Source organism: Haliotis rubra, unplaced genomic scaffold (genome assembly GCF_003918875.1).
Source record: "Haliotis rubra isolate DU_JTF1 unplaced genomic scaffold, ASM391887v1 Scf429, whole genome shotgun sequence".
Taxonomy (NCBI): domain Eukaryota; kingdom Metazoa; phylum Mollusca; class Gastropoda; order Lepetellida; family Haliotidae; genus Haliotis; species Haliotis rubra.
Window position 1 is genome coordinate 220,450 of NW_025767112.1, and position 19,966 is coordinate 240,415.

General features: G+C 37.9%; 1 protein-coding gene across 2 annotated transcripts in view; it reads right to left on the bottom strand.

Moving 5' to 3' along the window:
• LOC124288908 overlaps positions 1–19,506 on the bottom strand; it is a 29,937-nt gene extending 10,431 nt beyond the window's left edge. Inside the window, exon 1 of one of the 2 annotated variants that reach the window (XM_046725499.1) lies at positions 19,294–19,506. The gene's annotated coding sequence lies outside the window, so the exon portion shown is untranslated. Of the gene's footprint in view, positions 1–621; positions 860–19,293 lie in introns of those variants that run through there. The other variant, XM_046725500.1, reaches the window with a different exon arrangement.
• Positions 19,507–19,966: the final 460 nt, after the last annotated feature.

Below are 19,966 nucleotides of genomic sequence, written 5' to 3' on the forward strand. Positions count from 1 at the left end.
ATGCCACACAGAAGTGACAAGCCTTCAGGTCCGGGGACATTGCCTCGGGGTCATACACTTCGAAATATCTTCAACTAAACCGAAACTTCAGAATGTTCTCTGTGAATCAAGACTGGGACATATTGCGTCTTTACAAAAATGGTTAATGCATTTTGTTGAGCTAGTCGTTGTCAGGGTAACCCTTGTTTACAGATAGAAGCGAATGTCATATCCCCCATGTGTTCGGGGTTTAACTGAGATAATTCATCAACACCGAATACACCAGCAAAGGCATTTATATTGTTATCAAAGACAAGCATTGCATTATAAGTTATGACATATACATGTTTATATCAACTGTGGAATAAAAACAACGGTGCTTTGATTAACCTTATAGCCTCACTTCTCAGTCACCACGGACAACGTTTCACAATTAATAACACAAAACATGTTCATAATTCTATAGTTAGTTTCTCAGAAAAATCGCAAGTATTAAATGCCTAAAATAGTCAGACTGGTACTCCTCTCACTACTGCCATATGTTGTATCAAAAACCTTTTAAGGCGATGAAGTATGACTTTTTTCACAAATGCCACATGAACACGCCATATCAAGTAAGTCTGGGATATTGTCTTAGCTTACCTTTCGCTGCGTGGAAAATGTGCTTATCCCTGGAGAGAAATTCAGGCAAGGATCCTTGTGACTTGAGTCTGAATCACGAGCCATTTCCTCGACATTGCATAAGGGCATACGGTCAGTCGTATTTAAAATTCCTGTGTGTGCCAAACTTTAACATAAATCTTTATATCAACTGCAACAAACTGGATGAGATGACGTGTTAGTGCTGCTGGGCTTGGTAGCCCGGTATTGACGCGAGTTGCTGGAGACTCTATGGCCGTGGTGGCTTTGCGTGACAAGTCTGCCAAGGTTCCTCACCAATCAGGTCTGGGAAAGGTCGATACCATATCCCGCGGTAGGATATCCTAATCAGATAATACGTACGTGTACAAATCTGTATTGATTAGAACAGCTGTCTTGGAATATAATTCCTCAGTAAGGTTTGTGCAGAATCTAGAGTAGGAGGCATCTGTGGTACGACCTTCTTGAGGTAACAGAACGACAGGCCATCATTGCAGGCAGTGAGTGAAACTCTTTTATTGTCTTCCCGATATAACAGCCGGGGTGATAGTGACCTTTATTACCCACGTGGTCAACGTATGGGTAGTTGCATACTAATCTCGTACGTCACACGTGTGTCGTATCGCGTTGACCTGTGTCGTAACGCCTTGACCTGAGATTCCAACGATTTGATTGGATAACCGATGACCTCTCAATTAGGTCACATTCTTACGTAACTATATTTTCATTCATAACAAACACGTGAATTCATTCATTCTACAACTTAAATGCATTGTGGGAATGTAAGAATCGAGAACGTTGCCGTGTCGCTGTTTAATTGTGAGTCGAACTGAGACATTATATCCGTCGAAAAACATAAACGCAATGTTTCCACCAGTGATGTTAGCCGAAAGAAGCAACTGCAAACCAAGAAACGGGGTGCTACGGAGTAGTTTACTATAGGAGGCTGTTCGAGGCGATGACAACTGACATGCATCGTGACGTCGGTTACCAAGGCAGTGACGTCATTTTGTGTGACGTCATGCAAATATTGTACTACAGTACAAAACTTTTCCGCAACCCCTTTATGAAACCGGTTTCGGTTTGAAACCAAAATATTAACAAAAATACGCTATTTTGTCAGTTTAATGCATGTAAGACGTGGGTAATAAATAAAATACCACACTCGGTCTCATTACATACGAATTATACGAAACTCGTGACCTTCCTATGTTATCTGACCTCGCTTTCGCTCGGTCAGATACCATAGGAAGGACACTCGTTTCGTATAATTCGTATGTAATGAGACCTCGTGTAGTATTCTCTATATACGAAAGCATTTCTGTGTGTGTTGTTTTTGTTGTTACTGCTGCTGCTGTTGATGTTGTTGTTGTTTGTGTGTATTGGTCAGATACCACAGGAAGGACACTCGTTTCGTATAATTCGTATGTAATGAGACCTCGTGTAGTATTCTCTATATACGAAAGCATTTCTGTGTGTGTTGTTTTTGTTGTTGCTGCTGCTGCTGTTGATGTTGTTGTTGTTTGTGTGTATTGAATGTTATCATTGTTCAAATAGAATTAAGAGTGCAATACTATTTAGGAAAGTTTCCAATCTAGAATGATAGTGTGGTTGGTCTACAGAACCAAACTTGATCTCGACTTCACAATAAACTTACACATACTATACATGTACAATCTGCAGTCCCCGACAGAAGACACTACGATGACCTGCGTCGTCTTTCCATACAGAAGACACTACTGCAGAGGGCACCATATTGACATCTGATATATTTTTCGACAAAAGACACGGCGATGACTTGTTTGGTATTTTTCGAGAGAAATCACTATGACACCCCGTGTTACATTTCTCCAGAAATATAACTATGACACCCCGTGTTACATTTCTCGAGAAATATAACTATGACACCCTGTGTTACATTTCTCGAGAAATATAACTATGACACCCCGTGTTACATTTCTCGAAAAATATAACTATGACACCCTGTGTTACATTTCTCGAGAGAAATCACTCTGACACCCTGTGTTACATTTCTCGAGAGATATCACTTTGACACCCTGTGTTACATTTCTCGAGAGATATCACTCTGACACCCTGTGTTACATTTCTCGAGAGAAATCACTCTGACACCCTGTTACATTTCTCGAGAGAAATCACTCTGACACCCTGTGTTACATTTCTCGAGAGATATCACTCTGACACCCTGTGTTACATTTCTCGACAGATATCACTCTGACACCCTGTGTTACATTTCTCGAGAGATATCACTCTGACACCCGTGTTACATTTCTCGAGAGAAATCACTCTGACACCCTGTGTTACATTTCTCGAGAGATATCACTCTGACACCCTGTGTTACATTTCTCGAGAGAAATCACTATGACCCCCTGTGTTACATTTCTCGTGAGATATCACTCTGACACCCTGTGTTACATTTCTCGAGAGAAATCACTCTGACACCCTGTTACATTTCTCGAGAGAAATCACTCTGACACCCTGTGTTACATTTCTCGAGAGATATCACTCTGACACCCTGTGTTACATTTCTCGAGAGAAATCACTCTGACACCCTGTGTTACATTTCTCGAGAGAAATCACTCTGACACCCTGTGTTACATTTCTCGAGAGATATCACTCTGACACCCTGTGTTACATTTCTCGAGAGAAATCACTCTGACACCCTGTGTTACATTTCTCGAGAGAAATCACTCTGACACCCTGTGTTACATTTCTCGACAGATATCACTATGACACCCTGTGTTACATTTCTCGAGAGAAATCACTCTGACACCCTGTGTTACATTTCTCGAGAGATATCACTCTGACACCCTGTGTTACATTTCTCGAGAGAAATCACTATGACACCCTGTGTTACATTTCTCGAGAGAAATCACTCTGACACCCTGTGTTACATTTCTCGAGAGAAATCACTATGACACCCTGTGTTACATTTCTCGAGAGAAATCACTCTGACACCCTGTTACATTTCTCGAGAGAAATCACTCTGACACCCTGTGTTACATTTCTCGAGAGAAATCACTCTGACACCCTGTGTTACATTTCTCGAGAGATATCACTCTGACACCCTGTGTTACATTTCTCGAGAGAAATCACTCTGACACCCTGTGTTACATTTCTCGAGAGAAATCACTATGACACCCTGTGTTACATTTCTCGAGAGAAATCACTTTGACACCCTGTGTTACATTTCTCGAGAGAAATCACTCTGACACCCTGTGTTACATTTCTCGACTAACACAATACCGACGGGAGGCAGTTTAATGTAAAGTTCCTTAAGAAGACATTTACATGTACACAATCTCTTCAACCGAGAGTGTTTGTGACCCACGGTTAACCCCTCACTTTCGTATACATAATTCATCAGGTAATGTGTTCATATGTATCAAACACTGGGCATCTCGCGCTGATCACTGCGTTAACTTGGAGCCCATATCGCATGTTATTCTTCATAAAACACTGGGCATCTCGCGCTGATCACTGCGTTAACATAGAGCGCACATCGCGTGTTATTCTTCATAAAACACTGGGCATCTCGCGCTGATCACTGCGTTAACATAGAGCGCACATCGCGTGTTATTCTTCATAAAACACTGGGCATCGCGCGCTGATCACTGCGTTAACATAGAGCGCACATCGCATGTTATTCTTCATAAAACACTGGGCATCTCGCGCTGATCACTGCGTTAACATAGAGCGCACATCGCGTGTTATTCTTCATAAAACACTGGGCATCTCGCGCTGATCACTGCGTTAACATAGAACGCACATCGCGTGTTATTTTTCAACACACACTGGGCATCTCGCGCTGATCACTGTGTTAACAGAGAGCGCACATCGCGTGTCATTCTTCACTGCGTTACCATAGAGCGCATATCGCGTGTTATTCTTCATAAAACACTGGGCATCTCGCGCTGATCACTGTGTTAACATAGAGCGCATATCGCGTGTTATTCTTCATGAAACACTGGGCATCTCGCGCTGATCACTGCGTTAACTTGGAGCCCATATCGCATGTTATTCTTCATAAAACACTGGGCATCTCGCGCTGATCACTGCGTTAACATAGAGCGCACATCGCGTGTTATTCTTCATAAAACACTGGACATCTCGCACTGATCACTGTGTTAACATAGAACGCACATCGCATGTTATTCTTCATAAAACACTGGGCATCTCGCGCTGATCACTGCGTTAACATAGAGCGCACATCGCGTGTTATTCTTTATAAAACACTGGGCATCTCGCGCTGATCACTGCGTTAACATAGAGCGCACATCGCGTGTTATTCTTCATAAAGCACTGGGCATCTCGCGCTGATCACTGCGTTAACATCGAGCGCACATCGCGTGTTATTTTTCAACACACACTGGGCATCTCGCGCTGATCACTGTGTTAACATAGAGCGCACATCGTGTGTTATTTTTCAACACACACTGGGCATCTCGCGCTGATCACTGTGTTAACAGAGAGCGCACATCGCGTGTCATTCTTCACTGCGTTAACATAGAGCGCATATCGCGTGTTATTCTTCATAAAACACTGGGCATCTCGCGTTGATCACTGCGTTAACATAGAGCGCACATCGCATATTATTCTTCATAAAACACTGGGCATCTCGCGCTGATCACTGCGTTAACATAGAGCGCACATCGCATGTTATTCTTCATAAAACACTGGGCATCTCGCGTTGATCACTGTGTTAACATAGAGCGCATATCGCGTGTTATTCTTCATAAAACACTGGGCATCTCGCGCTGATCACTGTGTTAACATAGAGCGCATATCGCGTGTTATTCTTCATAAAACACTGGGCATCTCGCGCTGATCACTGTGTTAACATAGACCGTATATCGCATGTTATTCTTCATTAAGCACTGGGCATCTCGCGCTGATCACTGCGTTAACATAGAGCGCATATCGAATGTTAATTATTCTTCAACACACACTGGACATCAATAGATCTAACTATTATTTAACATATCAACATTATATCTTTATATATTAAATGCCATCCAGTCAGATACTATCGTACGCGGTCAATGTTTGAAAACTGTGTGTAAACACATCGTTCTGGTGTTCCTGTGATTTACTGTCACAGTTTGGTGGTCTAGTCTGTGCCTTGTACACGAACAGCAGGTCAGCGCGAACCTCCCCAGTCGGTGGCCCTCACTCTCATGTTTAGAGATGCGTTATAAACATCTTTAGTCGTAAAAGCAGTTACAAAAACCTCAATAGCCACTCTATGAGTAGCAAGGCTAATTGCAATCCTGCAGACAAAGATGCCTAAAATCCACAGACATCGACTCGAAAATCAACATGGTTAGAACAAGCTAGTGCATTAGCGGCAGTTTCTTGGAGGCCAGCGGTCAATATGCCAGTACCCAGCAGCTCGCATAGAAGCCCTTCACAACAAACTTCCGGTAGGCGTACGCATCTTAAAGAATCCCGTGGAAAGACTGAAGACAGCCTCTTCAAAGAAGCACACATAATTGATTGTAACTGTGGCGCTGTATTATCTATATGTCGCTAAATTGCAGTAATGGAGAGCTCTGAGTTCAGAGGTGGACATCAAAGCGACCCCGTTATTGAAAACGTCGATTTTGACAACAAAAGATTTAATCTTAGTCCAGTTTCCTGGTGAACGAAGGACCTACAGGGATACAAAACCGGGTTTCGTGTTTAGAACATTTGCGAATAGTTTCATGTTTAATGCATTTGTTAAATTGCATCAAATTTATTCCTACTAGCATCAGAGTAACTCACACACCCAGAAGTATTTCGGACAACATACGAACATAGTGTTTTAGTAGATACGTTTTCGCGGTATTACAAAAGCGTAAATAATCTAAGAGCATGAGATCCAGGCTGTTATTCTAAGCATTTGCGCGTGTGGTCGAACGTCCGGTCTTCGACAGTAGTATCGACATATCTAAGGAGAGTTAACCTGTTTAAATTTGGGAGTTTCAGATATGTCAGTAACTGAAGTATGTAGGGTGGGTGTGTATCAATAGCTGCAGTATGTAGGGTGGGTGTGTATCAATAGCTGCAGTATGTAGGGTGGGTGTGTATCAATAGCTGCAGTATGTAGGGTGGGTGTGTATCAATAGCTGCAGTATGTAGGGTGGGTGTGTATCAATAGCTGCAGTATGTAGTGTGGGTGTGTATCAATAGCTGCAGTATGTAGGGTGGGTGTGTATCAATAGCTGCAGTATGTAGGGTGGGTGTGTATCGATAGCTGCAGTGTGTAGGGTGGGTGTGTATCGATAGCTGAAGTGTGTAGGGTGGATGTGTATCAATAACTGCAGTGTGTAGGGTGGGTGTGTATCAATAACTGCAGTGTGTAGGGTGGGTGTGTATCAATAACTGCAATATGTAGGGTGGGTGTGTATCAATAACTGCAGTGTGTAGGGTGGGTGTGAATCAATAACTGCAGTGTGTAGGGTGGGTGTGTATCAATAACTGCAATATGTAGTGTGGGTGTGTATCAATAACTGCAGTGTGTAGGGTGGGTGTGTATCAATAGCTGCAGTGTGCAGGGTGGGTGTGTATCAATAACTGCAGTGTGTAGGGTGGGTGTGTATCAATAACTGCAGTGTGTAGGGTGGGTGTGTATCAATAACTGCAATATGTAGGGTGGGTGTGTATCAATAACTGCAGTGTGTAGGGTGGGTGTGAATCAATAACTGCAGTGTGTAGGGTGGGTGTGTATCAATAACTGCAATATGTAGTGTGGGTGTGTATCAATAACTGCAGTGTGTAGGGTGGGTGTGTATCAATAACTGCAGTGTGTAGGGTGGGTGTGTATCAATAACTGCAGTGTGTAGGGTGGGTGTGTATCAATAACTGCAGTGTGTAGGGTGGGTGTGTATCAATAACTGCAATATGTAGGGTGGGTGTGTATCAATAACTGCAGTGTGTAGGGTGGGTGTGTATCAATAACTGCAGCGTGTAGGGTGGGTGTGTATCAATAACTGCAGTGTGTAGGGCTGTTACTGGTCACCCGGTGCAGATTACAGGTCAGATGATAGGAACCGCTGTAAAGTACGAGGTAGGCTAAACTAACGCCTAGTCTCTGATTATGTGTGTAATTTTGATTAACTAAACTATTCCCTATTAATTATATTGGGGACAAACTGAGGTGGGAGATTCGGAACCTGAGGAAATCCAGACTTGCTTCATTTAGGGCTTTAGCATTGCAAAAAGGGCTGGCCAGAAGGGGAATAATGTGGTTCAGGGAGGTGAACCGACCGAGAGTTTTGCAGTGTGCTTGGAGAAGCAAACTGGAAGCGTTGTAGCAGAGTTTGCCAACTCTTTCAAAGATTTACATTACGATTGATGAAGTCTCCTTTTCTGGGATACCTAAAAAATATACTATATGACAATTTAAAGCAAAACAAAGGCGGAAGTTAGAAGTAACAGCCCTCGAACAAGCTAACAAACTACAGCCCTTGTTGTCGGCAGGACCTCACGCGCTCATAGCTAATTTGTATCATATTGCATGTATCATGTAGGATGTATCATATAACATATATTATTTAGCATGTATCATATAGCATGTATCATACAGCATGTATCATGTAGGATGTATCATATAACATATATTATGTAGCATGTATCAAATATAACATGTATCGTATAGCATGTATCATGTAGGATGTATCATATAACATATATTATGTAGCATGTATCATATATAACACGTATCGTATAGCATGTATCATGTAGCATGTATCATATAACATATATTATGTAGCATGTATCATATATAACATGTATCGTATAGCATGTATCATGTAGGATGTGTCATATAACATATATTGTGTAGCATGTATCATATAACATATATTATGTAACATGTATCATGTAGGATGTGTCATATAACATATATTGTGTAGCATGTATCATATAACATATATTATGTAACATGTATTATGTAGGATGTATCATATAACATATATTATGTAACATGTATCAAATAGCATGTATCAAAAAGCATGTATCAAATAGCATGTATCATATTGCATGTATCATGTAGGATGTATCATATAACATATATTATTTAGCATGTATCATATAGCATATATCCAAAAGCATGTATCATGTAGCATGTATCATATTGCATGTATCATGTAGGATGTATCATATAACATATATTATTTAGCATGTATCAAATAGCATGTATCATACAGCATGTATCATGTAGGATGTATCATATAACATATATTATGTAGCATGTATCATATATAACATGTATCATATAACATATATTATGTAGGATGTATCATATAACATATATTATGCAGCATGTATCATGTAGGATGTATCATATAACATTTATTATGTAGTATGTATCATGTAGGATGTATCATATAACATATATTATGTAGCATGTATCATATATAACATGTATCGTATAGCATGTATTATGTAGGATGTATCATATAACATATATTGTGTAGCATGTATCATGTAGGATGTATCATATAACATATATTATGTTGCATGTATCATGTAAGATGTATCATATAACATATATTATGTAACATGTATCACATAACATATATTATGTAGCATGTATCATGTAGGATGTATCATATAACATACATTATGTAGCATGTATAATGTAGGATGTATCATATAACATATATTATGTAGCATGTATCATGTAGGATGTATCATATAACATGTATTATGTAGCATGTATCATATATAACATGTATCGTATAGCATGTATTATGTAGGATGTATCATATAACATATATTATGTAGCATGTATCATGTAGGATGTATCATATAACATATATTATGTAGCATGTATCATATATAACATGTATCGTATAGCATGTATTATGTAGGATGTATCATATAACATATATTATGTAGCATGTATCATGTAGGATGTATCATATAACATGTATTATGTAGCATGTATCATATATAACATGTATCGTATAGCATGTATTATGTAGGATGTATCATATAACATATATTGTGTAGGATGTATCATATAGCATATGTCTTACAGCATGTACCATAAAAAGAATATGAAAGACAGGAAACGCATTGCCCTTGTTACAATATGTGTACTCTTAATCTATGACGTGTAGCTACCTCCAACACATTGTGTAATAATGTGTAGGACAAACATGCACTCCACGCGTATTTAAGTAGTTATGTAAGTAACAGTACATTTATTTCACATGTGATGTGGATAACCGCGCATGTACACATACGACTGTAGAATATTTTCTAGTCAAACTACTGTTCAATATCTATGACTGCGTACAACTGTTCTTAGGCTCTTAAGAACATGATATTTCATTTGAAGTTAAACTGGACATTCCGCTGTGGAAAGCTTCCTTCCCAGATTTATCTAATGACTCTCCCGACAATAGCTCATGTAACCTAGCAGCCACGATGGCAATATATCTGCTGCGGCCTAATCACGTAGAGAAAGCACCAATGGTTTTGGTAGAGATCTGAGCAGCCGGAGACCGCGGTAGAAGCTCAGTCACGTGATGCCCGACCTTTGCCATAAAGCTAAGCTCTGCATGGCGGTCGAACTGTTGACGCCGCCGCCAAACAATCCATAGTCTGATCAGGGAATTCTGCCTGGCGACTTCTCCAGTAAGGTGACACTGGACAATCCCGACATTTAAGCTAGATCCACTACATCCTCATAATGCAGAAGAGTACTGTGCTGTTTATCCATATCAGGGTAACAGGCAATGCGAAACCCAGCATCTGGACATAGTGGACAGACACCAAACGTGGTCAAACATATGTACCAGCTGCCGTAAAACAACTGTCGTATAACATCTATACCAACTGCCCTAAAACAACTATACCAACTGTTGTATAACATCTATACCAACTGTCGTAAAACAACTATACCAACTGTTGTATAACATCTATACCAACTGTTGTATAACATCTATACCGACTGTTGTATAACATCTATACCAACTGTCGTATAACAACTATACCAACTGTCGTTATAACATCTATACCAACTGCCGTAAAACAACTGTCGTATAACATCTATACCAACTGCCGTAAAACAACTATACCAATTGTCGTTATAACATCTATAACAACTGTCATTTAACATCTATAACAACTGTCGTATACCATCTATACCAACTGTCGTAAAACAACTATACCAACTGTCGTAATAACATCTATACCAACTGTCGTATAACATCTATACCAACTGTTGTATAACATCTCTACCAACTGCCGTTATAACATCTATACCAACTGTCGTATAACATCTATACCAACTGTTGTAAAACAACTATACCAACTGTTGTATAACAACTATACCAACTGTTGTTTAACAACTATACCGTCTGTCGTATAACATATATACCAACTGTTGTATAACATCTATACCAACTGTTGTATTACATATATACCAACTGTCGTATAACAACTATACCAACTGTCGTATAACATATATACCAACTGTTGCATGACATCTATACCAACTGTCGTATAACATATATACCAACTGCTGTGAAACAACATTACCAACTGTCGTATAACATCTATACCAACTGTTGTTTAACAACTATACCGGCTGTCGTATAACATCTATACCAACTGTCGTAAAACAACTATACCTACTGTCGTATAACATCTATATCAGCTGCCGCATAACAACTACTACAAATTTCGTATAACAACTATATCAGCTGCCGTATAACTTCTATCCCAACTGTTGTATAACATATATACCAACTGTCGTTTAACAACAATACCAACTGTTTTATAACAACTATATCAGCTGCCGTATATCAACTGCAACAACTACCGTATAACAACTACAACAACTGTTGTATAACAACTATATCAGCTGCCGTATAACAACTATATCAGCTGCCGTATAACAACTATATCAGCTGCCGTATAACAACTACTACAAATTTCGTATAACAACTATATCAGCTGCCGTATAACAACTACAGCAAGTGTTGTATAACAACTATATCAGCTACCGTATAACAACTACAACAAATGTCGTATAACAACTATATCAGCTGCCGTTTAACAACTACAACAAATGTTGTATAACAACTATATCAGCTACCGTATAACAACTACAACAAATGTTGTATAACAACTATATCAGCTACCGTATAACAGTTACAACAAATGTCGTATAACAACTACTAGTATATCAGCTACCGTATAACAACTACAACAAATGTCGTATAACAACTATATCAGCTACCGTATAACAACTACAGCAAATGTTGTATAACAACTATATCAGCTACCGTATAACAACTACAACAAATGTCGTATAACAACTATATCAGCTGCCGTATAACAACTACAACAAATGTCGTATAACAACTATATCAGCTACCGTATAACAACTACAACAAATGTCGTATAACAACTATATCAGCTACCGTATAACAACTATATCAGCTACCGTATAACAACTACAACAAATGTTGTATAACAACTATATCAGCTACCGTATAACAGCTACAACAAATGTTGTATAACAACTATATCAGCTGCAGTATTACAACTACAACAAGTGTTGTATAACAACTATATCAGCTACCGTATAACAGCTACAACAAATGTCGTATAACAACTATATCAGCTACCGTATAACAACTACAGCAACTGCCGTATAACAACTATAACAAATGTTGTATAAGTTGTCGTACAACAGCTATAACAACTGTCGTATAACGACTATATAAGCTGCCGTATAACAACTAAATCAGCTGCCGTATAACAACTATAACAATTGTCGTATAACAACTATGAACAACTGCCGTATAAACTTAAACAACTGTTGTATAACAACTATATCAGCCTAACAACTGCCGTATAACAACTATATCAGCTGCCGTATAACAGCTATAACAACTGTCGTTATAACTATATCTATAACAACAACTGCCGTAAAACAACTATAACAATTGTCGTTATAACATCTATACCAACTGCCGTAAAACAACTGTCGTATAACATCTATACCAACTGCCGTTATACCAATTGTCGTTATAACATCTATAACAACTGTCATTTAACATCTATAACAACTGTCGTATACCATCTATACCAACTGTCGTAAAACAACTATACCAACTGTCGTTATAACATCTATACCAACTGTCGTATAACATCTATACCAACTGTTGTATAACATCTCTACCAACTGCCGTAAAACATCTATACCAACTGTCGTTATAACATCTATACCAACTGTCGTATAACATCTATACCAACTGTTGTAAAACAACTATACCAACTGTTGTTTAACAACTATACCGTCTGTCGTATAACATATATACCAACTGTTGTATAACATCTATACCAACTGTTGTATTACATATATACCAACTGTCGTATAACAACTATACCAACTGTCGTATAACATATATACCAACTGTTGCATGACATCTATACCAACTGTCGTATAACATATATACCAACTGCTGTGAAACAACATTACCAACTGTCGTATAACATCTATACCAACTGTTGTTTAACAACTATACCGGCTGTCGTATAACATCTATACCAACTGTCGTAAAACAACTATACCTACTGTCGTATAACATCTATATCAGCTGCCGCATAACAACTACTACAAATTTCGTATAACAACTATATCAGCTGCCGTATAACTTCTATCCCAACTGTTGTATAACATATATACCAACTGTCGTTTAACAACAATACCAACTGTTTTATAACAACTATATCAGCTGCCGTATATCAACTGCAACAACTACCGTATAACAACTACAACAACTGTTGTATAACAACTATATCAGCTGCCGTATAACAACTATATCAGCTGCCGTATAACAACTATATCAGCTGCCGTATAACAACTACTACAAATTTCGTATAACAACTATATCAGCTGCCGTATAACAACTACAGCAAGTGTTGTATAACAACTATATCAGCTACCGTATAACAACTACAACAAATGTCGTATAACAACTATATCAGCTGCCGTTTAACAACTACAACAAATGTTGTATAACAACTATATCAGCTACCGTATAACAACTACAACAAATGTCGTATAACAACTATATCAGCTACCGTATAACAACTACAACGTATAAACTACAACAAATGTATAACAACTATATCAGCTACCGTATAACAACTACAACAAATGTCGTATAACAACTATATCAGCTGCCGTATAACAACTACAGCAAATGTTGTATAACAACTATATCAGCTGCCGTATAACAACTACAACAAATGTTGTATAACAACTATATCAGCTGCCGTATAACAACTACAACAAATGTCGTATAACAACTATATCAGCTACCGTATAACAACTACAACAAGTGTTGTATAACAACTATATCAGCTACCGTATAACAACACACAACAAGTGTTGTATAACAACTATATCATGCCGTATAACAACTACAAGAAATGTCGTATAACAACTATATCAGCCGCTATCCGTATAACAACTACAACAAATGTCGTATAACAACTATATCAGCTGCCGTATAACAACTACAACAAATGTCGTATAACAACTATATCAGCTACCGTATAACAACTACAACAAATGTCGTATAACAACTATATCAGCTACCGTATAACAACTATCAGCTACAACAAATGTCAATTGTCGTATATAACAACAACTGCCGTATACAGCTGCCGTATAACAACTATATCAGCTGCCGTATAACAACTACAACAAATTGTCGTATAACAACTATATCAGCTACCGTATAACAACTACAACAAATGTCGTATAACAACTATATCAGCTGCCGTATAACAGCTATATCAGCTGCCGTATAACAACTATATCAGCTACCGTATAACAACTACAACAAGCTGTCGTATAACAACTATATCAGCTACCGTATAACAACTAACAGCTGCCGTATAACAACTATATCAATTGTCGTTATAACAACTATACAGCTGCCGTACTGCAACTGTATAACGTATAACAACTATATCAGCTGCCGTATAACAACTACAACAAATGTCGTATAACAACTATATCAGCTACCGTATACTACAACAAATGTCGTATAACAACTATATCAGCTGCCGTCGTAAAACAACTATACCAACTGTCGTTATAACAACTATACAACAAATGTGTATAACAACTATATCAGCTACCGTATAACAACTACAACAAATGTCGTATAACAACTATATCAGCTACCGTATAACAACTACAACAAATGTCATTATAACAACTATATCAGCTACCGTATAACAACTACAACAAATGTTGTATAACAACTATATCAGCTGCCGTATAACAACTACAACAAATGTCGTATAACAACTATATCAGCTACCGTATAACAACTACAACCGTATAACAACTATATCAGCTGCCGTATAACAACTACAACAAATGTCGTATAACAACTATATCAGCTACCGTATAACAACTACAACAAATGTCGTATAACAACTATATCAGCTACCTAACAACATATATACCAAATGTTGTATAACAACTATATCAACTACCGTATAACAACTGTCAAATGTCGTATAACAACTATATCGGCTACCGTATAACAACTACAACAAATGTCATTATAACAACTATATCAGCTGCCGTATAACAACTACAACAAATGTCGTATAACAACTATATCAGCTGCCGTATAACAACTACAACAAATGTCGTATAACAACTATATCAGCTACCGTATAACAACTACAACAAATGTTGTATAACAACTATATCAGCTACCGTATAACAACTACAATCAAATGTCGTATAACAACTATATCAGCTACCGTATAACAACTATATCAGCTGCCGTATAACAACTATATCAGCTGCCGTATAACAACTACAACAGCTGTCGTATAACAACTATATCAGCTGCCGTATAACAACTACAACAAGTGTTGTATAACAACTATATCAGCTACCGTATAACAACTACAACAAGTGTTGTATAACAACTATATCAGCTACCGTATAACAACTACAACAAAGTGTTGTATAACAACTATATCAGCTGCCGTATAACAACTACAACAAATGTCGTATAACAACTATATCAGCTACCGTATAACAACTATATCAGCTGCCGTATAACAACTACAACAAGTGTTGTATAACAACTATATCAGCTACCGTATAACAACTACAACAAATGTCGTATAACAACTATATCAGCTACCGTATAACAACTACAACAAATGTTGTATAACAACTATATCAGCTGCCGTATAACAACTACAACAAATGTTGTATAACAACTATATCAGCTACCGTATAACAACTACAACAAATGTCGTATAACAACTACTAGTATATCAGCTACCGTATAACAACTACAACAAATGTCGTATAACAACTATATCAGCTGCCGTATAACAACTACAACAAATGTCGTATAACAACTATATCAGCTACCGTATAACAACTACAACAAATGTTGTATAACAACTATATCAGCTACCGTATAACAACTACAGCAATCAAATGTCGTATAACAACTATATCAGCTACCGTATAACAACTATATCAGCTGCTGTTTAACAGCTACAACAAATGTTGTATATAACAACTATATCAGCTACCGTATAACAACTACAACAAGTGTTGTATAACAACTATATCAGCTACCGTATAACAACTACAACAAATGTCGTATAACAACTATATCAGCTACCGTATAACAACTACAACAAATGTTGTATAACAACTATATCAGCTGCCGTATAACAACTACAACAAATGTTGTATAACAACTATATCAGCTACCGTATAACAACTACAACAAATGTCGTATAACAACTATATCAGCTGCCGTATAACAACTACAACAAATGTCGTATAACAACTATATCAGCTACCGTATAACAACTACAACAAATGTTGTTATAACAACTATATCAGCTACCGTATAACAACTACAACAAATGTCGTATAACAACTATATCAGCTACCGTATAACAACTACAACAAATGTTGTATAACAACTATATCAGCTGCCGTATAACAACTACAACAAATGTCGTATAACAACTATATCAGCTACCGTATAACAACTACAACAAATGTCGTATAACAACTACTAGTATATCAGCTACCGTATAACAACTACAACAAATGTCGTATAACAACTATATCAGCTACCGTATAACAACTACAACAAATGTCGTATAACAACTATATCAGCTACCGTATAACAACTACAACAAATGTCGTATAACAACTATATCAGCTGCCGTATAACAACTACAACAAATGTTGTATAACAACTATATCAGCTACCGTATAACAGCTACAACAAATGTCGTATAACAACTATATCAGCTACCGTATAACAACTACAACAAATGTTGTATAACAACTATATCAGCTACCGTATAACAGCTACAACAAATGTCGTATAACAACTATATCAGCTACCGTATAACAGCTACAACAAATGTTGTATAACAACTATATCAGCTACCGTATAACAACTACAACAAATGTTGTATAACAACTATATCAGCTACCGTATAACAGCTACAACAAATGTCGTATAACAACTATATCAGCTGCGGTATTTCAACTACAACAAGTGTTGTATAACAACTATATCAGCTACCGTATAACAACTATATCAGCTGTCGTATAACAACTACAGCAACTGCCGTATAACAACTACAACAAATGTTGTATAAGTTGTCGTATAACAACTATAACAATTGTCGTATAACAGCTATAACAACTGTCGTATAACGACTATATCACCTGAAGTATAACAACTATATCAGCTGCCGTAAAACAACTATAACAATTGTCGTATAACAACTATAACAGCTGCCGTATAACAACTATAACAACTGCCGTATAACAACTATATCAGCTGCCGTATAACAACTACAACAAGTGTCGTATAACAGCTATAACAACTGCCGTATAACAGCTATAACAACTGCCGTATAACAACTATATCAGCTGCCGTATAACAACTACAACAACAACTGCCGTATAACAACTATATCAGCTACCGTATAACAACTATATCAGCTGTCGTATAACAACTACAACAACTGCCGTATAACAACAACATCTGCCACTATAACAACTATATCAGCTGCCGTATAACAACTATATCAGCTACCGTATAACAACTATATAAGCTGCCGTATAACAACTACAACAACAACTGCCGTATAACAACTATATCAGCTGCCGTATAACAACTACAACAACAACTGCCGTATAACAACTATATCCGCTACCGTATAACAACTATATCAGCTGTCGTATAACAACTACAACAACTGCCGTATAACAGCTATAACAACTGCCGTATAACAACTATATCAGCTGGCGTATAACAACTATAACAACTGTCGTATAACAACTATAACAACTGCCGTATAACAACTATAACAACTGCCGTATAACAGCTATAACAACTGTCGTCTAACAACTATAACAACTGTCGTCTAACAACTATAACAACTGCCGTATAACAGCTATAACAACTGTCGTATAACAGCTATAACAACTGTCGTCTAACAACTATAACAACTGTCGTATAACAACTATAACAACTGCCGTATAACAACTATATCAGCTGCCGTATAACAACTATAACAACTGTCGTATAACAACTATAACAAATGTCGTCTAACAACTATATCAGCTGGCGTATAACAACTATAACAACTGCCGTATAACAACTATAACAAATGTCGTATAACAACTATAACAAATGTCGTATAACAACTATATCAGCTGGCGTATAACAACTATAACAACTGTCGTATAACAACTATAACAAATGCCGTATAACAACTATAACAACTGTCGTTTAACAACTATAACAAATGTCGTATAACAACTATATCAGCTGGCGTATATAACAACTATAACAACTGTCGTATAACAGCTATAACAAATGTCGTATAACAACTATAACAACTGTCGTATAACAACTATAACAACTGCCGTATAATAACTATAACAACTGCCGTATAACAACTACAACAAGTGCCGTATAGGAACTATATCAGCTGGCGTATATAACAACTATAACAACTGTCGTATAACTACATGTATCTATACCAGCTGTCGGGGAACAGATATATTCCCTTTGTACTATTCCCCCAGCAAACTGAACGTGTGCGAGTACAATGACCGCAAAAAAGCACCATGTCTTCTAGAACAGTATCTGCAATTCATATTTAGAGGCAACTTTGCCAAAAACATTCATCATAACTTGTGAAAGTCCTATTAATAACTCTGTTATAGGCCGAGCGTGTTAGACATGGTGGGTAAGGGGAAAGTTCTCACATACACTGGCGAGCAACACGTTTCATCTGTGTTGTATCGTCAAAAACGCAAAGAACGTCTTCTGATACATTTAACATGAAATAATAAATAATACCCTCTCCCCCTCCCCTTCGTGAAGTGTTAAGTACAACTAGATGGAGATGAAGTACAACACGGTGTTGGTTGTATGGGGTTGTGAGCGGCAGACAAGTTAGCACACTGTAGGAGCAATGGCGAAATTGCCAGGCGCCGCACACGTCCCTTCCTCGTAATTGATTATTGCTGACCCTAAAGAATCGATCGATTTCTGAGATTTGTCTATAGCTTCCGTTCTTCAGCAATCGATCGAAACCTAAAGAACTTACCAGCGACTTTAGCCTTGTCTGTCCCTTGTCATCACGTCTGTTCAACTCTCACGGCCTTTGTATCCGACTCTAAGCATTTTCACAGGACATCTGTGTTCAAAGAAACTTAAAAAAGGATCCTCTTGGCAACTAATCGAGGCACGATGCTCTTAAAATCTGTCCCTGTCACGTGATTACCGCTCCGATCGATCTGGTGACAGTAATCCCCTTCGCCATCTAGCGACCAAACTGAACATTGAGGGAGAACGAACCAATCATTCGCTACATCTCGAGTTGGTGGCGCGCTACTCAATCAAACACATTGGTCGATAGCGTTTTGACTCGTGGTCTTTACTTGAAAACACCGAGCTTCCGGAAATTTACCACAGTCGCGTAGGCGATAATTTCTAGTGTTAGTAAAGCAAACAAATGGCCCATTAAACAAATGTTTATAAAATGCCATAGAATATCAATACAAAATTGACTGCACTTGTGGGTCCGAGTCAAATGGGATTGCAGATGGATTGTTATATAACCACCATCAGGCGTCAAGGCATTCGTGTACATTCAACGTACAAAAGGTGCTTCACGGCCGGATCCTACGTTGCAAGTAGAGATACAAACACAAACCCGTACTGCTCATGATGGAGCTACGTTTTAGATATGTCCGTAATCATTCATGAACCTCCGACAC